Below are 25357 nucleotides of genomic sequence, written 5' to 3' on the forward strand. Positions count from 1 at the left end.
TTTTTTTATGTTAGAATTAAATTATTGTCTAGGTATATATATGGCATTATTTCAAAATGATTTTAGTTTGAAAATGGCTTCTAATTTTTTTTCATGAAGTTAACTTAGAGAAAGCTACAAGGAATATAACAAATTGTAACTAAATATCCAACATTTGTGAATGAATTAAATTAATTTTTTTGGCTGCATATGATCTCTTAGAGCTAGGTTTTGAGTAACTGGTCATGATAGAAAGGGAAAATTGGTAATTCATATATGATAAAACATGTATTTATCTATGAAAATATAAGTAAAACATTGAGTGCAAAGAGGGAGTATTCACGTTTTAATAGGAATTCCCATAAAATTATTTTAATGACCTTTCAGTAATACATTTAATATTATTTACTTCAGAAGAAATATATTTTCACTACTCTTATTAACTCTCAATCAATGTTTGTTAAATACATGAAAAATTCAAAAGAAATTTCTAAATGGCATGAAGACAGAAATGAAACATACATAATCTATATTGAAATGGTCATATCTTGAAAGGTGAAAGAATTGCCACTTACAGAAAAGAAAAGTTTATACCAGATTTATTCATAAATGTCCAAACTTTGAGTCAACAGAGATGTCCTTCAATAGGTGAATGGATAAATAAACTGTGTTGCATTTAGAAAATGGAATTTTATTCAGCACTAAAAAGAAATGAGCTATCAAGCTATGAAAAGACATGGAGAAATCTTAAATGAATATCACCAAGAGAAAGAAGCTGGTCTGAAAGGCTATGTACTTATATATATGATTCTAAAATATGACATTCTGGAAAACACAAAGCTGTGGAGACAGTGAAAAGATCAGTGCCTGTCAGGGGTTGCGGGGTGTGGGACAGAGGAATAGGCAGAGCACAGAGGAATTTTAGGTCAGCGAAAACACTTCGTATAATATTATCATGATGGATATATATATCATTATACATTTGTCCAAACCCACAGAGTGTACGAGAGTGAATCCTAAAGTAAACTATGGACTCTGAGTGATTACTATGTGTCAATGTAGGTTCGTCAGTTGTAGCAAATGTACCACTTTGGTGAGTGATGGTAATGGGGGAGGTTATACCTGTGTGGGAGTGGGAGGTATATGGAAAATATCAGTACTTTTTCTCTTAATTTTGTTGTGAACTTAAAACTGCTCTAAAATATAAATTCTTAAAACAAAACAAAAAACAGAAGGGGAGGGATAGGAGTTCACACTAGATACACAGGGATCTGGATAGGACCTGGATATGCATGTTTAACAAAATTGTCATCATGGTTATGAGAATAAATTGTATGCCCCTGAATGGGCAGAGCCAGGCCAGCTACTAGGATACCTGGCACATGGCCTCTCAGGTGCACAGAAGGGTGGCACAGTGAGCATGGGAAGGGAACCAAAGCTCTGTCTGTCACATTTGAGTGGTGGGTGAACCAGAGCTCAGGAGTTTATGTTTTCAGAACAACAGCACTAAATTGTGATAAAGGGCGAGAGTGGAAAATTACAGTGTTTGATTTGCCACTTGGAGAAAAGTGCAAGAGATAAACATGTCCTTGTTCTAAGTTATTCAGCATGTAACGATTCAATTCCAATGCATTCCAGTTCTTTTGAGGTGATTTTCTTTTTTCCTACCAACCCTATCATAATGTCTAGAATCTTTGATTTTAGTGATTTTATATCCTAATTGTAAATTTGTTTAGGATACTTAATTCAGAAAATCATATACAGGTTTCATTATTTTCAAGTAATGACTATTTCCAGAAAACAAAAATTGGAGAAAATATTTCCCTTTGAAGACAATTCTATTGATATCCCTCTTTTTAGCTTTTTTTATCCCTCTTTTTTTTTTCCTGTGTATGCCTTAGCAGCCAGACATTTTCATTCTACAGGGTTCTTTGTATTTATCTGATTTCATATCTGTCCAACTTTCTCTTTGATAATCACGTGGCTTGGAGAATACCTCTATCTTCTAACTGAATTGGGCTTTCTTCTTTGAGGTAACTTATTTTACAGAATATCGAAGAAATAGGGGAGTTTCTCTAAATATCAGTGTATTAAATATGTATTTTTTCATGCTACAAGTGACACGTTACATCTAAAAATAAGAAATGTAAGATTAACAGATATGACTGTATTTCTCTGATGATAAGATGGATTTGGATAATACTCTGACATCACTAAATATGCGAAGAATAAATATTCTGTGACATCACTAAATATGTGAAATAAATATTCTGCTATCATTAAATAGTGAAAAAGTAAAATGTTGCCATTTTGGAAATAAAACCATGTGCACAAAGAAAATTTTAAATTGGTTCATTTCTACTAATTTCTCAGCAGAGATATCAATCTCTTTGCTGCCTTGAATTCTAGGCATGCTGGCGGGTCTGAGAATACATTCAATCCAAGTCAAATGTTTACTCTGATAGAAAGCTATAATACAGAATGACAGACTGAAGATAATCTCTATAATTGGCAACTATTTGAATTAGTTTGACATTGTTGCTGTAATAAGTCACCACAAATGCAACACTATTTTTTTCTCATAGTTATGGAAGTCATAATTTTAAAATCAAGGTATTGGCAGAACTTTTTCTGTTACTTCTGGAAATTTCAAAGAGAATTCATTTCCTTGCATTTTCCAGCTACTAGAGGCCACTTACATTTCTTCATTTTTATCTCCTTTCTCCATCTTCAAAGTGCATCATTTCAACCTTTGCTTCTATCATTACATGTCTTTCTAATCTCTGAACTTGACTCTACTGCTCCCCTTTTAAAGGATCTTATGATTATTTTAGACTCATTTGGATAATCCAAAATAATTCCCCCCTCTCAAGGTCCTTAACTAAATCGTATCTGGAAAGTCCCTTATTCCATATAAAATCATATATTCGCAGGCCTCACTGATTGAAATGAGGACATCTTTGGAGATCTTTAATTATTTTACCACAACATGGAATATGCAACTTTTATCACCAAGCCTTTTTAAAAAACAAATTAAATATGTAAAATGTAATAAAACTGGAACTAAAACATTTATAACCTAAGACAAAAATAACTTAAAAGCCTCTGCAATCCTAACATTCTAGATCATTGTTTTATTTATTATTCTTTGAACACTGGTTAAAAAAATGTTTGTAGCATACATCACAATCACTAATACAATCTTTATTACAAGTTTATTAAATTCTACTTTTTCTCGATGATAAAAATAATCCTTTTTAGCAAAATAAATCTCTAAAAAATAATATTACATAAGAAATATATCTATATTAAGATTGTTCACTATATGCATGCAAATATTTTTTAAAAATACTGTTCCAGATCACTTTAATTAGTAACATTTATTATCTTTTCAATCATGAACAAAAATAATAAACATAAAAGAACTAAAAATTTGTCCTAAATTATGTACAAAATGCATCAGTGGCATGTCATGTAGAGACATAATAAGAAACTCAAAAGATATTTAAACATTAGAACCAATAAAGCATATTTACCTTTTGGAATTAAAAACTTGGGAAAAGAAGAATCAAATAAAGATTTCTAGATAGTGGTGTTAACTAGGATGAGGTGTTTAAGATGGGGAGCAGTTTGACAGACAAAATGTCTGTTTTCCGTTTTAATGTTGAACTGTCCATGGAGCATCCAGACTGCTGTGTTCATGGGGTAATCATGAATTGTTTCCACTCAGCATCCTGGCTTACCTTCTTAGAGCCATCTACCTCCATTCAGAGGCTGCGAAAGCTAAAACAGCCTTTCTAAAATACTTTGCTTTTCCCATTTTGATACAAAGTAGGTATCTCTAATTAGATGCACTTATATAACATATATAATGCAGAAAAGAGTTAGATGGAGTAATCATCTTTTAATTGGTAGGCTCTTCCTCCTATCTCATGTAGCTGTGTGGATTTTTTTTTTTTTTTTTTCTACAGCAGTCTAGTCCCTATCTTCTATGTTTCAACAGCTGGGAGTGCAATTAGGGTAACATCCTGATAGGTGGATCATAGCTACAGTTGTGTGTTCTTTATCTCAACAACTCTGTTGTGCCTTCCGGGTCTTAGCCTTGAGCTTGTACTTCCATTCCTTCCAAAAATTTTAAAAGCATCTAATCACTGTATTGAATCACTTTATGTTTAAAATAGCTAGAATGGATTCTGTTTCCTGTAAATGGTTCTCAATTGACAACATTTGGTTGGAAGTTAGTTTATACATCTGGATTTTAAAGCAAAGAACAGAATTGAGGGTACACATTTGGAAATCATTAAAGTGTAGGTCTTAGTGATGGACATAAAATTAAATGAGGTCACTCAGGAAGGGTCGCACACATAGAAACATTGGAGAGCATCAATACATAAAAAGGCATGGGAAGAAAAGCCAGTCAGAGAAGCTGGAAATGAAAGAGAAAGTATATTCTCAAGTCTTAAAGAAGATTTCAAACCTATTTTAGCATTTTCCTTTCCACTTCCTAAATTTCTTCTTCATTGTCCTTATGAGTTTCCAAACTCTCATTATCTCTTAATGTTATCACTATTTCTAGCTTCCTTTGCCTACGGCAAAGCCAATGGTAAACCATTTCAAATATGCATAATCTATCATTATGAAATCATTCCTTTATTCAGTACTTGTAATTATTTCTTCTCAAACTCTAAGCCAAGGCATTTTTGTATATTCCTCTATTACTGATCATTAGACAGTTGAGCAATTATGTGGAAATTTATGAACTCCTAACTCATCCAGTTCTCTACAAATTCATATTATTTAATGTCAAATGTTCACACAACAGTGCTTGATAACCCTTTTACTAAGGTTATAACTAGGTTATTTCCTATTAACACACACACACACACACACACACACACACACACACACACACACACATCCCTTTTACTCTTTTGTCTTTACCTCCAAAAATAGCATGTCATTCTTTCCCAGTTCATCCTTTTGTTATTTATCATGCCTCTTTACATTTTATCCTGAATTCATTCATTCATTCACTCCGGACATTTATTTCAAGAATTACAACCAAACAATGGTTCATGGGCTAGGATACAATAGTGAATTAAATATAGAGTCCCTGTTACTGATCTAGAACTTGCAGAAAATATACAGTGAAACTGTTTAGAGAAATTTTCAGGATGCTCTGTTTGTGCAGTTGAGGTCAGGAAAGACCTCTTCGATAAGGAAATATTTACACAGAGACCTGAAGAAAAGCCCCTTGTCTTTCTGCTGCTGATCTTTTATATTGATCTGCATAAGTTTTTAATATATTTATAACATAGATCAATTTCTTATGTGTAATACATATTTATCTTTTAACTTGGTTTATGGTATGTTAGATATATATTAGTCTTTCAACTGTATAACCTAATTATAAAACTTATATGACTTCTGGACTTTATATGAAGATTAAAAAGAATTTTCTAATCAATAAGGAAAATTATAATATTTTATTTAGTATTTACTTAGCATTTAGTATTTACATTGTACTTTGCTATTTCTTTGATTTTTATGCTTAGAATTTAGATCCATTTGGAATTTATTTTGCTGTAAAGTATAAAATACTGATCTATATGTCTAATAGATAGATGATTGGAAAGATAGATGGACAGATAGATAATAGATCTCCAACTATTTTTATAACATTCTCTGAATAATCAATTCTTTCCATACTGATTTCAGATGTCATCTTAATTTAAACTAAATGTCTATATATATTTGAGTCCATTCTGAGCTTTCTAATTTGTTCCACTGAACTGTAGGATTTAATATTATAAAATGCTAAGATAAATAATATTTAAATATAGTACATTATTTTAGTAAATGATTATCAATTCAGTAAATATATAAAAATGTAATATATGACTAACTCGGCTATACAAGCCTTTGAGTACATCTTGGTAGATGATTTACTAAGAAGTTGCATTGATCAATAAGTATCAAAAATTCTTTGTCATGACAGATTACTGTTTTGGGAATTTCTAGTTCTTTATCTTAGTAGAGTTTTCATGACCTTTACAGCTATAATAAGGTCCAGCGAACACGGTGTGAATAATTTGCTGCATGCTTTTTTTTTTTTTTAAAGTAACATTTATGCTTAAAACTTTTGTTCTGTTTCAGTAAGGCACTTTAACATATGCTGGTTAAATTCTGTCTTCTTGTTACAGTCTAAATCTGTTTTCATTCAGGTTGTTTGCTTTATGCCTCCAAGCTAAAAAAGGATATTTAAAATCTTGAGAGAAATGATTCACACTCTCCTTGGCAGCTAAAGCTACAATCCTTGCCTTTTGCTCACTCCTTGGAATTTTATGAACTAAAAGATTAAGACACCCATACCACATGTATAAACCAAATGCTTTTAGTTCTCCTACTGACAACAAAATTACTTGTGGTTTCTCAGAGAAAAGTCACTCATCTCCTTAATTAAAACTGTTTTCATAGACTAAAAATGATGGGAATCTGTCTTAAGAATTCTTTTTTTATCTTTCTGTTGTTTGTTTGTTTGTTCGAGTGATACAGAATTTTTTTTTTTTTTTAATCAATGAATATAAAAGGTCAATTCTAAGTGGCAAGTGTAAAACCTAAAGCAGTCACTTGCTACGTAACTTCTTTGGGATCTCCTTGTGAGGACCCATTAAACGTTAAAGTTGGATAATGTCAAGGAAAGTTAATCATGAATCAAGGAGACATTGTGATATATACCTAGAAGACAAATCATTCCAAAAAGGAAATGAAATATAAGTAATTTGGTTTCCTAATTAACACCACTGTCATGTAAGTGTTACCATGTTATTACTATGAGAAAGACATCTCAGAGAATTTACATCTGCTTCCAAAGGTTGTTCATGAAGTGAAAGAGAAGTTATGGATAGAAAGCAAGGAACTGTAGAATTCCAGACTCTTTGTCAAAACAGTGTTGTAAAATAATACAATCACAGCACTGGCATCAGGGGTTAGAATCCTATTAATGTAACTTGCAGGCTGACTGGACAAGGAACTTCGCCACTTTAGGCTGATAGAAACTGCTTCCTGTGCACATGATATCCTGGAGCACAAATATACCATGAAACTTAGCTGTTTCCGTTATTATGATCTTCTTGTCCACAGAGTTAATGTGCTTTCAAAGACCCATTCTAGTCCTTAAGGATCTTAAATTTAGAATTTGAACAAACTAATAACCACAATATATGGTATTATCTTATGTAATAATAAAGGAGAATAATGAAGACAGAAGAAAGTATTCTACAGAGACTAAAAACAGTGAAAGATCAGTTCTGGCCTGGTAATGGGTCAGAAAAGTTTTAAAAAGAAATCATCTTGAAATGAGAATTACAAGGTTGAAAAGAAAAGTTCAGTAGGTGATGGTGAGAGTGTGACGGAGGAAAACTCTAGATGTAGGAAAGAAACATGGCATAGAAATACCCTTTTAAAAATTGTTGAGACAATGTGTTTTGAGTGGAGTGTATAAAAATCTACCGATATTTGTAAAATAGTTAATAAAAATCAAGTTTAGAAATATTAATTGAGGCAGTTTCAGAGGAGCTTCTATGCCAGTTGTATTACCATCAGTACTACATGCTGGATGAAGTACAATTTGGCATTAAGAATCACTTCCAAAGCAGACTGCTTTGAGATTTATATTTTATGGTTTTAATGCTCGTTTGTTACCAAATATATGACAGTAGCTAATATTAACATGCTAAAATAGCACCTCTTAATTTAACATATTATCCTAGACATATGTCACATATTATGGGTAGATTAACACAAATTATTTTCTTTATAAACTTACAGATGCTTTCGATAAGCATTTTATAAAAGGCAATTTTTGCCAATTTATTTATATTTGTAGTAAAATTATACGGGCAAAAAAACCCCTCTGTGATATGGAACACATTTTAAAAATCATAACTTAATTATCTTCAAGAATTCACTGATCTTTTATTCTGGTCCTAGTCTCTCTCTAACTAGCTACATGACCTTGCATTTCTTATGCAGGCTTCAGAGGCCTTTGTTTCAATATCTCTAAACAAATTCTTGACTAACTGACATCCTAGTCATTTGTGGCTAAATCATTATATGGTTAGTTACATTAAATATACTTTTGATAGAAATAAGAAAATCAGAAATTAGCTTACATAAATCAGAAAAATTGAGGGAGGGACAATAAACAGGGTTATAAAATTAACTTACTTAAAAATAGACATTTAAACTTTATGGAGAGGCTACAGCATCAATTTTCCTGTGTAAAATATCAGCAATTTTTAATAACTTTACTCCAGATTAATAACAATTTATAACCCATAATGCTTTCACTATTTAGGAGGAAATGTTTTTTAAAAGAATTTTCCACTTTTGCCAATTTCATGCTTCCTTCTTATTCTCCAATATAACGTATTATTGAAGAGATGCTCCCCAAACTTTAACGTACATGTGAATCACCTGGACATCTTGTAAAAATGGAGATTCTGATTTAATAGATTGGGCATAGAACTGAGATTTTGCATTTCTAACAAGTTTTAGGTAATTTCTATGCTTCTGTCTATGGGCCACATTCCATGTAGTAAGGTGCTGAGACTTCTCAAGTTTCCCTCTTTGACTGCTTTTCTCTCACTGGTTCTGTTGCCCTCTTAATGGTAGCAACTATTCATGTCTTTGGAAAACTCTAATCAAGATCCACCTGGACCAAAAAGTCTGGAATTATCCCTTCTCTTAGATCCAATGTCTCCAATCTTGTTGGCACCATCTTGAAACATATTCAGAATGTGCCTATTTTTACTTTTTAGCAGTAATTCTAACACCATATGATTCCATATTGGTCAAAATCCTTTCAGCTTCTTCCTGGTTTATTCTAATAGTTTTCTAACGGCCTCCAAGTACGTGCCCTTGCCCTCCAAGGTCTCAATCTAAGATTCTCAAGATTCTCAATCTAGAATCTTGAGTAATACTTCTGACATCTAAGTCAGATCATGTCACTCTGTCAAAAGCATCACAGTGCCCGTTTCAGTCCAAATGAAGGTCATTTAACTTACAGTGTCTTACAAAGTCATCCAAAACCTTATTTTCCATTACCTCTGTGAACCAGTCTTCTGCTATGCCCTCCCTTACTCTAACCACACTGACCGATTTGGTGTTCCTGGAACACGTTGGGCACGTCCCCTTGCTACTCATAAAGCTATTTTCCTCACCTCCCATAAAAACCTTGTTTAGATATCACTTTCTCAATGAGGTTTATTATGACCACTCAATCAAAACTTGTATCTCACCTTTCAGGCCAGTCCTAATTCTGCCTACCAAAGTGTTCTTTTTTCACATTTTGCTCTTTAACACTTTCCACAAACTACATTATCTATTGAGTATGCTCCTTGATTATTAAAAATCTTTTCAGTTCAGTTGAATATAAACTGCTCGAGGGCAGGTGCTTTGCCTGTTTCTTTTATTCTTTCTACCACTGATTTAATCTAAGCAATTCACCAATTCCTGATACACAATGGGTATTCACCAAGCATATGCTGAATAAAGTGATCAACATATGATTTGGAAACCTAAGCAGGAGACGTTTTCTTGATATCATTGAGGCAGATGTTAGAAAGTAGTAGTAGATTGTCAAATAAAAGGGAGATTAAGAGATCAAGATAGCTTATGACTAGAAGAAGCCTGTCTGAAGGAGAAGCAATACATGAGAACCAAAGTATGATATTTATTTCCCTTCTTTTTAAAAAAAGCAAGACATGTGATCATAGATTGAGGGAAAAACCATCTGATATAATGATGGTTCGATGAAACCATGTTTCAGAGAATATTCAAGAAAACCAAGAGCTCAAGTAAAAATTCGTCCTCAAACAGGAACACAAATCTCATTATTTTAAAAGTAAAATGAGTAGAAATAAATATATATTTGTAGATTCAAGGTCAGGGCTTGAAAAATTCCAGTGCAGTTTATTTCAATGCTATTAATTAATGATAGAGATTATGAAAAGAGAGGCGAAAGAGAAGGTGACTGAACATGCCAAAGGATTGCTGCTTAGCACAGAGAGAAAGACTTAAAAATTATGAATGTTAGAGATATCAGTCCTGTACAGTTAGCAAGGTATGGGTATCTACATTGCTGGGATGATGCTGAGTTGGGGCTCTGCTGAGCAAGTTCTACAGAAACACAAAAATGGTTCAGGAGATCAAACATTTGGTCCATACTAAGTGGAAAGTTGCTAAAGCCAAGGTGAATCTTACCAACTATTTCCATTACTGGAGTCAAAAACAGAAAGAGCCTGGGATATGGCAGTTTAAAATCTCTAGAGTGGATTAGTTAAAAGGGATAATATTTTCCAGGTTATGACATACACGTGGGTGGCTAAAGAGGGATGGAGGAGAAGAGAATTAAAGAGTTAAGGAAATTAAGAAAGCCATCTCTTAATATGAAGATAGTATTGGTTTATTATCTACAAGAAGGTTGACCGTGCATCCTGATCTACCCAGGACAGTTCAGTTCTGACAGTTTTTTCATTTTAAATATTAATAAAGCATCCTTTATTCTCAAATGGATCTCAAGTTGAATAATAAACTATTTGATAAACATATAGAGAGAATGTATCATTTTGTAATGCAGATGCCAAGTTCCTTTCAATTTTTGAAAGATTATCAGTCAATCAACCACAGTAGTACAGAGGAGTAGGCAGATAAATACAGCAAGGAATAGAGACTCACACACTTCAGGTTAGTGTAATTCTTTAGATCAATCTTCCTAGTATTGCTGTAAGTATAACTGTCTGTATTTAGTACGTATCTGACAGATCTACCCGAACATTATATTGAAAAAAAGCAAATCTTAAACCATCCAAGACTTCATATATGAAAAAAAGCAGATATTGTGACCACTGTGATTCTATTTTTTTAAGCTAAACATCCTCAAGTTTTCCCAGTATTTCTCATTTCTATAATTGTTAACTCTTCACTGCCTTTATCATTTTAAAGGTAATGATTAAAAATAAATATAATACTTAGTCTTGTGTCATGAATAAAGAATAGAACGTGTTGTAATAGTTTTTTTACTGAGTGTTACTATCTCTACTTATGAAGCTCAAATCTGAATTTATTTTTTTTTGATGCTTTTTTGTTTTTGATTTGTTTTGTTTTTGGCTCCCATTACACAGTTCTAACCCAAATTTTTATTGGTTTTGGCTAACTCTCCTAGAGTTAATTTTGTATTTCCCTGGAGCTTCAGGTGTATATAGTTCACTGCCTTTTTGATAGCTCAACTACATAAAATATATAAAAAGGACCAAACAAAATCCTTAATTCTATTTTTAAAATAAAATTAAACCTCACTTACTTCTCTCTTTCTTCATTGTTATACTTTTTTTTCAAGACATTGTCATTTCTTTCCTACTTTGTAATAAATATTACTAACTTCTCTTTGTTCATTCGACTTCCTTGTTTGTCTATACTTTCATATATACAATGTAACAATAATATTTAGAAAATACATGTCATTTAGCAATGGTTTCTACTGTAGTTATGAAAACTACGAATTCTTTTTTAGGCTTTTTAGTTCCTACATGAAATTGCCTGTCCCTCCAACTTTATCACATCCCACTCTTTCCTTCACTTCATCACTTTTGGCCACGTTGGCTTTCAGTCAGTTTAAAATTATGCCAAGTTCATGCATACTTTAGAGACTTCACACTTTCTTCTGCCTAAAATGCACATTCTGCACACTCTTCTGCACATTCATATGATTGGTCTCAATAAGGATGTCAATATTTCAGACAGTTACATTCTGGCCACCAAATATAAAGTGGTACTTCACTATATATCATAACAAGCTGTTTTATTTTCTTCACAATACAATAAAAAATATTATTTTTATGTGTGTGTGTGTGTGTGGATAGTAGACTATGTTTAGCTTCCCAACTAGAATAAAAGCTCCATAAAATTGGGAAAAGTTAGAATATCATCTTTACTGTTAACAGCAAATTCCCAGTATCTAGAACTATGTCTAGGACACAGTATGAAAATATGTATTATTTTTAGATAGGGAGAATGCCTGAAACATATAAGTTTAAGATACATCTATATAAGATAACTGTTGTTTATCATTTCTTTAAAATGAAATGCAAAACAAGTTGGAGTTTTTCCAGATATTTAATGAAAGAGGGATTAAGTAACCTAGCATAAATAACAGGAATCTGTTTCTTAATATTTGAGATGGATTTTTAACTTATTTGAATACTTTATACATTTATGGGAAAAGCACAAAGAAGAGAATTATGAAGATATTTTCTTATTAAAATCAAGAGAGATTAGAGATAGCAATATTCTAACAAGCTTTGGTAAGTCATGATTTGGGGATTTCTCCTCTTGGAAGACCTCTGAGCATTCCTTCATATATTTTATCAAGGATTGAGAATTAAGGAGACCTACTACACAAAGACTGACCGTATGCCTTTTACCATGGACCAATTTGCTCAGTAATTATGTTAATGAAACCCAAAATCCTATAGTGAATAATTAAATTTAGTATATATATATTTATATCTTCTTAATTATATGCTCATTCTTTAAAAAGCTTGTCTTAATCAAATCTACTTAACTACATTTTTCTTTTCTTGTTTTGCTTCTTTTTCCTTTTTTATCTCAGGTGTGTGGAATTAGGTTAATCATTATTTGGTTCATGGCACAAATAATCATCAATCTGTAGATGCATGTTGTCTTTTGTTATTGCTATTGTCCACATAAGAGATCTGTACTTTGATTAATTTGTTATTGCTGTTGTCCACATAAGAGATCTGTACTTTGACTAATGATTTTTATTTTTACTGCTGGATGTCTTGAAGCGTTGATTTAAAGTCTCTCTCTCTCTCTCTCTCTCTCTCTCTCTCTCTCTCTATGTCTGTGTTAGAAATAAATGAAATATTCTCTCATTTTGACCATAAACTTATTCACTATTAATCTGGCATCTTTACTCCCTAAAATTAATTTAATTATTGTAGGAAACTCAGTACATATATTTAAGGGATTAGAAATTTCAGACAGAAGTGTGAAATGAGGTTTTATAGCTAAATTTATCCATTACATTTCATTTGAGTCTGACAAATCAAGATTTTTTCTTCCTTTTTCTTTCCTTCCTTCTTACTTCTACTAGCACTCTGCCTTTCCTTCCTTCCTTCCTTCCTTCCTTCCTTCCTTCCTTCCTTCCTTCCTTCCTTCCTTCCTTTCTTGTTGAGCTATAATTGACATACATCATTATGTAACTTTAAAGTGTACAGTGTCTTGATTCGATATATTTATATATTGCAATGTCATTAACACCATTGTGTTAGCTAACACTTTTATCACATCACATAATTATCATTTATTTCTTTTGGTGAGAACAATTAAGATATAGTCTCTTAGCAACTTTAAGAGACTATTCTGTGTATTAGAGATCCAGAACTTATTTAATCTACTAACTACGAGTTCGTACCTCTAAACAACATCTCAATCCCCCACTCCCTAACCCCAGAAACTACCATTCTACTCTCTGTTTTTATGACTTTGGCTTTTTTAGATTGCACATTTAAGTGATATCACATACAGTTGTCTTTCTCTGACTTATCTCACTTGGCATAATGTCCTCAAGGTCCATCCATGTTGTTGCAAATGGCAAGATTTCCTTTTATCTCATGGCTTAGTAATATTCAATTGTATGTATACCATATCTTTATCTATTTATCAATTGACAAATACTTAGGTTGTGTGCACATTTTGGCTACTGTAAATAGTGTTGTAATAACATGAAAGTGAAAATATTTTTTCAATGTCCTGTTTTAATTTCCTTTTGATATATACTCAGAAGTGAATAGAAATGTCTATTCAGATCTTCCCATTTTTTAATTGAACCGTTGTAGTTATCGTCGGTTTTTGCTATTGAACTGTATGATCTTTTTCAATATTATGAATTTTAACTCTTTATCTGATATATAATTTGTAAACATTTTCTCCTATTCCTGTAGGTTATCGTTTCATTTCATTGATTGCTTCCTTTGCTTTGCAGAGCTTTTTTTTTTTTTTAAATGTAGTTCTACTAATTTATTTTTGCTTTTGTTGCTTGTATTTTTGGTGTCATATCCAAAAATGTTATTGCTATGATCAGTGTCAAGGTGCTACTTCCCTATGTTTTATTCAGGAAATTTATGGTATCAGGTCTTATGTTTGAGACTTCAGTTCATTTTAAATTCATTTTTGTGAGTGGTATAACATAGGGGTCCAACGTCATTCCTGTGCATGTGGTTATCCAGTTTTCCCAACACCATTTGTTGAAGGGACTGTCCTTTCTTTATTGAGTGTTTTTTGGCTCCCTTGTCAAATATTAGTTTACCATATATATGCGAGTTTATTTCTGGGTTCCCTATTATGTGCCATTGGTCTATGTGTCTATTTTTATGCCAGTACAATACTGTTTTAATTACTATAACTTTGTCATACAGTATTAAATCCGGAAATGTGATGCTTCCATCTTTGATCTTCTCTCTCAGTATTACTTTGGTTTTTCAGGGTTTGTTTTGGTTCTATGTGAATTTTAGGATTGTTTAATTCATTTCCAGACTAAATGTTATTGGAATTTTGATAGGGATTGCATTGAATCTATAGATTACTTTGGGTAATATGGACATTTTAACAATACTGATTATTCCTATTGATAAACATGGGTTATACTTCCATTTGTTCAAATTTTCTTTAATTTCTTTCATCAAAGTCTTGTAGTTTTCATTGTACAGATCTGTCACTTTCATGGTTAAATTTATTCCTAAGTATTTTAAGGTTTTTGATACTATTGTGAATACAACAGTTTTCTTTATTTCTTTGTAGTGTAAGCCTACCAGGAATTTAATTTGCATTTTTTTGATCACTAATGTTGTTAATCACATTTTCATGAATTTTTTGGCCATATGTACATTACCTTTTGTAAAGTTTCCATTGACATTGTTTGCTCATTTTAATTAAATTTTTTGTATTTTTATTATTCCCTTGAAGGAGTTATATATCTTCAATACCATTTTTTTGGTCAGATATATGTTTTACCCAAATTCCTCCCTGTCCATGGAATTCATTACTTTGATGAGGTCTTTTGATGAGAAAAAATTTTAATTTCAATAAAGTCTAATTTATCACTTGTATACAGTATTTTAGTTATTACTCTGTGTGTACTTTCTAAGGAACCTCTTCTTATGACATGAAGACATTCTCCACTGTAGTCCTCTAAAACTGATGTGATTTTAGTTTTTTTCTTTTCTTTTTTTTTTAATGTTTATGCTTATTATCCATTTCAATTTACTTTTGTGTGTGTGTGTGTGTGTGTGTGTGTGTGTGTGTGTGTATGTGTGTATGGTTCATTAATTTTTTTTTTTACTGTATGGATCCAGTTGTTACAGTGTCATTTGTTGGAAATACTGTCCTTTCTTAACTGAGATTGTTTTACATGACTTTGTTGAAAATAAAACAACTATATCAATTTGGTCCATTTCTAAGCTCTCTATTAAATTCAATTGGTATATTTGTAACTTTTTAGTCTAGCGTTATTCTGTATAGATTATTATGTCTCTAAGAGAAGTAGTATAAGTCAGACAATATTGCTTTTTTTTTAGCAATTACTTTAGCTATCTAGGTTATTGACATGTCCAAATCTATTTTAGAAGCAGTTTTTCAATTTAAACAACAAAAAAAAGGTCTGTGGGAAGTTTTTAATGAGATTCATTTAGAAAGAGTAGTCTTCTTAACAATACTGAGTCTCTCAATTCATGGATAATTCATAGATTTCCATTTATTTATGTATTCTTTAATATTTCTCAGTAATTAAAAAATTCATAGTCCATGTTTGCATATTTGTGCTGAACTTAATTCTCAATATTTTGCTTTGATGGTAATTAAAAATTTTATATTTAAATTACTTACTACTGAAGTATAAAATAAAATTTCTATATATTGACTTTATATTCAGCAGCATTGATAAATCTGCATAACAGTTCTAACAGTCAATTTACATTATTCTTAAATTTTCTGTTCCTTTTTCTCTTCCTCTTCTGCTCCTTCTCCTTCTCTTTTTTCTTCCTCTTCCTCCTCTTCTTTAAGCTTTGTTTTCCACATCGAATAATACCATCGTTTTATTGTCAGGCTCGCTGATTCTTTAAACTTTCACCTTTATTCAGATGTTGAGCTCATTGCATTAGGTTTACAATGTTTCTGCAACAAATTACCATACACTTATTCGTAAAGCAACACAAATTAGTTACCTTACAGTATGTACGTTAGAGATCCTAATGGGGTTAACTGGACTAAATAAAGTCTAGGTGTCTAAAGTACTGTATTCCTTTCTGGGGCCTCTAGAGGGAATCTTTTCTTCCCTTTTCCAGTTTCTAAAAGCCTCTTGCATTCTTTGGCTTATAATTGCCCATCTCAATTTTCAAAGCCAGCAATAATGAGTAGAATCAGTGTACCTCTCTCACCTCTTCCATAATAACTCACTCTTATCTAATTTTCTCTTCTGCTAAAGACTCTTGTGATTACAATGGAACCACCAGATAATCCAAGATAATCTCTCAATTTCATGATCTGTAACCCTAATTATATTTGCAAGGTGTCTTTAGTCATGTACCTAGCATATACAAAGGTACTAGAGATTGGGACATGGAGATTTTTGGAGGGTGTCTACCATATCTAATCAGTAAAATTTTTACTTTAGATATTTAATATTTTGGTTCTAGAATTTCTATTTGTATTTATATCATGGTTTTTTTCTGCTGTAATTTCTTCTATTTTTTATAAATTATGAACATATTTTCCCTTTTACCAATAATTATAGTTATGATGACTACTTCAAAATTCTTATTCGCTAATTCCAATAACCTGTGGTTAGTCTCTGTGTATTAATGTGGTCATTTTCCTAATTCTTCATATACTGTGTAATTTAAGATGTACCCTGGACATTTTGAATGCTATGTTTTGGAGACTTTAGATTCTGTTATATTCCACCAGACAGTATTAATTTTTTTGTAGATTGGAATTTTTAAAGAGGCATTAACTTGATTGTACGTCAACTGCAATCTTTGTCTCTTGGACATGAGCTCAAAATTCAGTACAGCGATTTTAGCTTTTGTTGTGCTACTTAGAGTATGCTCTGTGCATGTGGTTCATAAGTCAGGCAGCAATTTGAAAATACATTACACACATAATTTATCATTCCTCCAGTCTTGTCCTCTCCTTTTTTAGGATTCTTCCATTACTTAAAGCAGAGTTTATTGTTCCAAATTCTAGTCTCTGGTTTTTCAAGACAAAAATACTGCACTTTTTTCTTTAAGAGTTTTATTTGTCTCCTAGTCTTAAAGACCATATATATAAATATTTCATTTAGGGTTATTCCCTTCCTCAAAGTGTCATTCTTCATTTCAATTAGTGACTCCCCATCAAAATAACTTTCTCCTCCCCCTCTCCCTCTTCTCCTCCTCTCCCTGCCTCTCCTCCTCTTTCTCCTCCTCCTCCTTCCCTGTTTCCTCTTTAAGAAAAAATATCTTACATAGGATATATAGTTTTAAAATGGACGAGAGTACTTTTAAAAATAAGAATGTCTGAAGAATGCTAAAACACTTTCTAAATTTTATGCTCAAAGTTTTCATTTTTCTTATTTTCAAGTTTATTCTCATTGAAATAAACAAGATTTTGGAAAGAAATAATCTTTTTCTTCTCAAAGTGTAATTAAAAATAGATTTTTATTTTATAGTACCTTGAAACATCTTTAAAGATATCATCAAACAGAGACTGTAATGGCTCAATTTATGTCTAATATTCTTCTTGTTAGACACTGATCCTGATATAAAACCTACTTTACTCATTTATTTATTCACTTAACCAGTATTTATTATTCAGCTTTTACTATGTTCAATTTATTTTTTAAGTGATGAAGATATATAAAGGTGACCCCAAATGGCATAGTCCCTGCAACTAAGTAGAAAAAAATAATGTTCAATATAGTATCACATAAACAACAAAAAAATTCAGATAGCATAACAGTTATAAAGAATAGGAGCATGCTGATAAGAAAGCAAACATTAGATGAAATAATTTAGGTATGGAGCCTAGAATAGGCTTTCCCGAGGAAGTGACTATTGAACTAAGACTTGACAGAAAGTAAGATTCAACTAGACAAGAATTGAGTGCAGTGGATGAGCAGGGGGAGAAAATTTCAGGCAGGCTAAATAGCTTGAGATGTTTAATATGGAACTGAAAAGAGGTCAGAGTAGCTAGAGCACAGACCATGAGGTGAGAACATAATGCTAAATGAGACTTGTGAGGCAGATGGAAAACAGATGATCTAGATCTGTGGGCCAGGATAAATTTGAGTCTTTGTTCTTAGAACAATGGTTATCAACATAATCATTATTGTTAGTTTTCATAATATTCACAGGCTGAGAGTATGAGTTTATTGCATTTTTAGATAATTAAGAATAATAAGTCTTTGCTGCATTTAAATCATGTAGATGTATGTGATGTTAATGGAAGGGTGACTAACAGTTTGATAGAGTATGGTACATATATGAAGTCTTATTTCTTTTGAGTAATATTTAAAGTATACTGATTAAGTACAAATCTGAACATAATTATAACATGTCTGGAAGAAACCGAGTGGCTGCAATGTTTTTCAAAATCACAATTTATGAACTCACTGAGGCATGGTCTTCTTTTCTTTCTTAATCTTGTAAGAGACATGATTTATGCATATTGTTCTGGTGGGGTCTCAGAGGAGTAATCATATAGTCACATACAAGCAAACTTGAACCTATTACAAACAGTATTTGGAAATATATTCCTTATTTCTGAGATGTCAGAAATGTCAGATGTCAGCTTAGATACATGAAAATTATTTATATTCAGGGAAAAGAAACAGAATTTATAACTGGTGAATAGTTTAATACTTCAAACTCATCCAGATACTTCTTTTAAGTCTGAGGGAAATGTGTACTGTTGAGAAGTATCAGATGAAATCCAGCTGTATTTTAATCCCATTTCAATCTATCATCACAGAAAATATTGACTGTTTTTCCTTCAGACATGCAGCTGTCAACTATCCAGCTATGAGTCTAGATTTACATTAGAGTTTTATTTCCTACCTATTCATTTTCATCTAAAACACTTGTTTCATAAAACAGCTTTTATTGTCTGAAAAAGGAAAGTAGAATGTGTGGTCTCATCAAATGTGTCAATGAATGTTCATGGGCACAGCAAATAATATTTGCTAAATTCAAGGGAATATATTTCTACTTTAAGAAGTGGTAAAATCACTCTACATCCAAGTGGATTATACTCACCATTTCAGTAAAAAGATTTCCACCGTGTGCCAATAGTTATGACTCCCCAACTCTAGCTCCTGAGCTTATTACATATTCGAATACCCACAAAGTGTGTGCACGCAGTTGGAAAGTAAGCCAAAACACAAAAGCCTCAGAATAGTTGTGTGGACTTTGAGATCTTTGTAAAATTTGAAGAGGCTTCATAATCAGTAGCAGAGAAGATATATCAGTGAGGATAGGCAAGAATGCAGTGATAATTAAATCCAAATGTAATGGCTCAACAGAATGAAACGTTATTTCTTTCTTCTAAAACAATTCTTGGTGACTGGTCAGGCTAATGGAACCGCTCTCTTCCATGTGGTTTTGCAAAAATCTCTGATCCTTTTGTCTTATAGCTTAACCAACCAGTAGGATATAATTTTCAATTAGGTCCATTGGATGGAGAGTGAGAGATTATATAAGAGAAATATTGGCTTATCAAAAGCCTTGATCCAGAAGGAGACATATCACTTTCATTCGTTTTCTATTGAGAAAAATTAATCTTATGATCACCCATAACTTCAAGGGAACTGAGAAGTATAGTTCTTGCCTTAGTATTCATTTTCAAACTACAACTCTGTTTTATGGAGAGGAAAAAATTTGGGTAGATAGCTTCTTGTCTCTGCCACAGAGAAGTATTTCTATTTAATTGCTCTGGATATAAGAATATTTTGTTTGTTTTGTTTTTTTTGCTTGTTTATTTTTCTTTGTGAAGATCACAAAGGCTAAGTAACTTATACTAGAAACTATAGTTTGGAATAAATCTACAAGAAACAAAAGTCAGCACATAGAACTCAGATCACTAAACAAAAGAAGTGATTATATCTCAGCATTCCACATCAAGCTAGAACAAAATAACCACAAATTTCTGTGACTAATGTGAAAGACCCTTAGAGTTAGAGATTAATGTGGCATTCCCAGTGATGATATAATAAAATACTTTTTATTATTTTACTATATTTTTATAAAGACATTATATTATTTTGTACTATGAACACCACTTTGTATTTGAATATTTGGGGAAATTCCAGGAAAAGAAATATGTCTCAGGTAGTCATGCATGAAATGAATTATCTTCAGAAAGTAAATGCAAGATTTGGTTTAACATGGTTGCAATGAAGTATGACTAAGATGGTTTTAAAATTAGAAATGTTTGCGAACGGCTGCCTGCTCTACTCTTCTAATTGTTTTGTCTGCCAGTAGAAATACTCTTACAGCGGTAAGTTCATAGTAGAATATTTTGGAACAATGAATGCCTTTTTTTCATGCACTAAGAAAGGATGGAGAAGGGTTTATTTGCCTCTCTGGACCTGGATTTTCCTCAGACAGCACGCCAGCAATGTGCACGAAGCCATCGGCTCAGCCGTACTGGTCGGCCTCAGTAATGAAAGCCTTCCCTGCTGGCCTTAGTCCTCTTGAAAACTGATGTGATCTTGTTTTTATTTTTATTTTTTTTTTTCCTTTCACTATAATTTTTTTCTGGATTTTATTTTACTGTTTTCTATTCAAAAGCTCATCTTCCTCGAATGTCACCTTGGTCCCTTTCTGAAGGCCCAGAGGTAGAGGTCAGGGAGACTCCTACATCTGCAGGTACAATGTGCTGTTGATGGTCACAGTGCAGGTCATTATTAAAGGACATGTAGATCATGCCTGTTGTCCTCGATTTGTGATGACTGCTTTTGGAGCCCTAGGACACCTGCTCCACGACCAGGCTTAGAATGTAGTACTTTAATATGTCCTTGCCATGGACTGTGTGTATGTGAAAAGAACCCAACTTACATTTCTCTGGAGGACATCCCAGCACATACCTGTTTCTTGTGGTGGAGCTTTCTCTTGATTCTCTGTTGTGGTACTTGGGAGAAGTCCATTTTTCAGTTCTAAATGAAAACATAATTTGGTTAATAATGAAAGCTGCTTTTACTGTCATATGTCAATATACTTGCACTCACCTAGAATAAATCTAAAAGTTCACTAACACATTTGTTTTCCTGTAATAAAATTGATATCAGGGTATTATAGTCAGTAAGCATCTTCCAGGCAGTTTGAAGGATTAGTATTGTTTTCAGGAATAATTGAGAAATGTGTCTATATTGATAGAGTACTATAGGTGCACTAATTCTCATTTATATGGAAATATGTGGAATGTCAACTTAAATATAAATTCAAAATTTTATTTATGATATTTTATCTTGTTATATAAACCAAAATAGTCCAAGGCTATGACTTCTTCTTTGAGGTTCCATAGACCTTAGTGGTCATTCCCAATAGCCCAAGTTCAAATGTATGTTTGGCTGCTTGTTTACTGTAGGGTCTGGGGCAAATTACTTCTCTCTCTCTCTCTCTCTTCCTCTCTCTCTCTCTCTCACTCTCTCCTTTAATTTCCCTGTCCAGAAAATGCAAGTAATAATAGCAATAATACATAACTTGGATTAAGTGAAGATTAAATATATTCATACACATAAGGAACCTAGAAGTATGCAAATAATAATAATACATTTTATATATTATTATATTTTGTTTCTTTGGCTAACAGTTTTATTAAAGCCAAAGGCTATATAGAGAAGGATCATGAATGCTTAAACAGCAAGAATTTAAAACTAGTGAACATTTATAAAAACAGATATTAACAATACGAGGTAACGAAAATGTTCTCTGAAATTATTGGAGATCAACTTAACTTCAAGGCATCCTTTGAAAATAAAACTACTGATGGAATTATAAATAAAAACCCACCATTTTTTATCTTCAGAATATTCAAAAAGTAGTACAATTACAGGTGTATGTGGGATTTGGGGCAATTGAAATGAAGATAAAGTGAAGAAAAAAATGATTCCTTTAAATAAAATTTAAAAGTCCTATTTTATAAATAGTAACAAGCAAGTAGGTATACTTATAATATAAACAGTCTATTACTCAGGCTCTCAGATTTCATATCTAACTAAAATTTGCTTATTTCATCTATATTCTGACATTAAGCACTACCAGGTTTTGGTTCTAGCAAACTTTTTAAGAAAGAAATTTTCACTTAAACATGTTTTCTTTTTCCTCCAGTTAAGCTGACATTTCTATCAGCGTTTACGTGTTCCACTGCTGAATGTGTATGAGAGTGCCAAGATCATTAGAACTTTGAGAACAGAAGCCGTCATAAAAGACAGCAGGTAAATAAACAGGAGCAAAACAACTCAGATGAAATAGCCAAGGTGCAAAAAGAAGTCAAGAATTTATTTTGAAAAATTAATATTTTGAAAAATTAATATTCAAAAAAGAGAATCAAATATAATATGCTATAAAAAGAGAAAAAATGAAAAAAAATTAAAGGAACTCAGGAATTAAAGCATGATAAATTAAAAAAATCAAAGCTTTAGTATAAGATAGGATGGTAGAAAGATAAGATAAAGAAATTTCCTTCCAAGTATGAGTCTAGTAGGAAAAATACAAGGAAATAAAGAATATAGGAACTCAAACATGCACCTTATTGAAATTCTATAAAGAAAAATATTAAATAAAAAAGATATTACAAAAATAATGTAACAATTATCCCCAACATTAACTTGCATGAATTTCTATATGTATAAGTATTCAGAATAATGGATGCAAAAAAATCCCTCCTTGTTATAGCATATCATTTTAAAATTAAAAGAGAAAGACATAGAGATGATAGATGATAGATTAAAAGAGATAGATACATAGATACATAGATAGATGATAGATAGATAGATGATAGATAGATAGATAGATAGATAGATAGATAGATGATAAATAAAGATGAAAAGCTTTAATAGTGAGAACAAAAGGGGAGTGATAAAAATTTTTGCACATAAGAATCTTAACGGCAATATTGGGAGCTAGAAGAAAATGGGTAAATGTTTCAAAAATGTTGAAGGACAATTAATTTAAATTTAAAGTTATGTAACTACATGAAATTATTCATCAAATTCTAAAGTAGAATTTTAAAAATTACATAAACAAGTCTCCAAAACTTTCATTCTTGTGACCTCTTTTTTAGAATGGTGAGTTCCACAAATCATTGCTTAAACCTAGGAAAATGAAAATGTCAGACACTGAAAATGGAACATTTGACAAAGGAAGATGGTAAAGAGACCTTTCAGAATGAGATTAAAGGAAATAGCAGGAGAATTGGGGCATCCTTGCATGCATAGTTGGTACAGATTTGAGCAAGAAAACAAAAGGCTCACTAGGAGGGGAAAAAAGTGCATGTAGTGAACAGATTAATGGGGAGAGTTTTTAGTTTAGAGTACTATATTGAGAGGTTGTTTGAGGCTATTGGACGGTAGAAGAATTAGCCATAGGTACATGGAGAAATAAACATAAATAAGAGGCAATCAATTCCTAAGTAAATGTAAACATAAACATAGTGAATTATTTGACTCAAAGTAAATGATATTTTTATGGTCATAATATTGTAAATTTTAAGTACTGATTTAAACAAAAATTATGTTATATCTGTATTGGACAGAAGGAAGGGAAGGGAAAGAGGGTGACCTGGTAGTGTACAGAACTGATTAAAATAATGATAAATCAAGAGATTATGCTTGCCAACATTAAATAAAATAGCAAGATAAACATTATCATTAAAAAGTAGAGATAAATATTAGATGAAAGAAAAATATAAAATAATATAATAATCACAATTTGAGTATGGAGGATATTTCACTAACATCTTATTAGAATTTTTTTAACTTTTTAAACTTGGTGCATGTCTTAGAAAAATAAAATTACTTAAAATCATGTACTTTTTCCTTCATAATTGGCTTAAAAAAAAAGAAAAAAGAAAAAAGCAGACCTCTCGTTCTACAATGGTACCAAGCAGGGCACTGTCAAACTCGCTTTCTATTCTGGGTCTTAGTTAATTATCCCCACTATGGGATATGGAATAAATGAACACTAGCAGATTCTCCAAATGTAGCTAAGAAACCATGCAGACAGCCATTGCCTTGACAGGATGGATAAAGAACGAAGGCAACTCACTTCCAAGTTGTCAGGGACCTGAATTAGAACTGGAACAGATTTTTAAAGTATGAGCCAAGGAGCTTTGTGGATTTTTAGCCCGGGGTTGACAGATCAGAGTGGCCAGTTCCCACTTATTTCCATCAGTACTTTTTTTTTTTTTTTTATATCCAGAGAAAAAAGATCTAATGCCTGACTATATTTTCTAAAATATAATTTGAAGTTTGTATACTACAGCAGAGGTTGGCAAACTATAGCCCGTTGGCCAAACCTCACTTGCTGGCCATTTGTGTATGGCGTTTTATATTTTCACATGGTCAAAAATAAATAAATAAATAAATTCAGAAGAATATAGTATATAAAAATTATTTGAAATTCAAACTTCAGTGTCTATAAAGTTTCATTGGAACACAGCCACGTTCAGTCATTTATGTGTCGTCTCTAGCTGCTTTTGCACTCCAATATCACACTTGAGCAGCTGCCAAAGAAACTGTAAGACCCACAAAGCTTAAAATATTGACAATCTGACCATTTATTGACTTGCCAACCATTGTACTATAAGAAAATAGATTTCATTAAGATATTTAACTGTTTGATCACTTCCATACATATTCCATGAGAGAAATCTGGGCAATTTTGATGAACGGTGAAGTTGCAGAACAAGTTATAGAAATTAATTGCAACAAGCATTCAATCTTAGTTTAAGCTCTCACTGTCATTTGCTAAGTCTAATGAATGTGTATACACAAAGCTCACCCCAAACCAGATAGATATTTAGATTTTGGAGATAGTTAAAACTTTATTCTTGCTTGACCAACTCAGCTGCCCCCAAACGAGGTTATGTATGAGCTAGCAGGTTTAGGGTGCATTTGTGGACAATGGAAAGGTCTTTTGGATATGAAGAGGAGCAATTTGATGAGCAATGTTATAACAACTACCACTTTGTAAGTGTGGATCTCCTGTGCAATTGGTCGTAGGGAAATTAGTGTATATTATTTTATTCTAAATGGAGAAAG

General features: G+C 32.1%; 1 long non-coding RNA gene across 1 annotated transcript in view; it reads left to right on the forward strand.

Annotated features, from left to right (window-relative positions):
- LOC111737451 overlaps positions 1–25357 on the forward strand; it is a 67730-nt gene that overhangs the window by 41312 nt on the left and 1061 nt on the right. The window contains exon 3 of the long non-coding RNA XR_002779437.1: positions 22425–22531. This is a non-coding gene — a long non-coding RNA (uncharacterized LOC111737451). The remainder of the gene's footprint in view (positions 1–22424; positions 22532–25357) is intronic.

This window comes from Pteropus vampyrus, unplaced genomic scaffold (genome assembly GCF_000151845.1).
Source record: "Pteropus vampyrus isolate Shadow unplaced genomic scaffold, Pvam_2.0 Scaffold27, whole genome shotgun sequence".
NCBI classification, from domain to species: domain Eukaryota; kingdom Metazoa; phylum Chordata; class Mammalia; order Chiroptera; family Pteropodidae; genus Pteropus; species Pteropus vampyrus.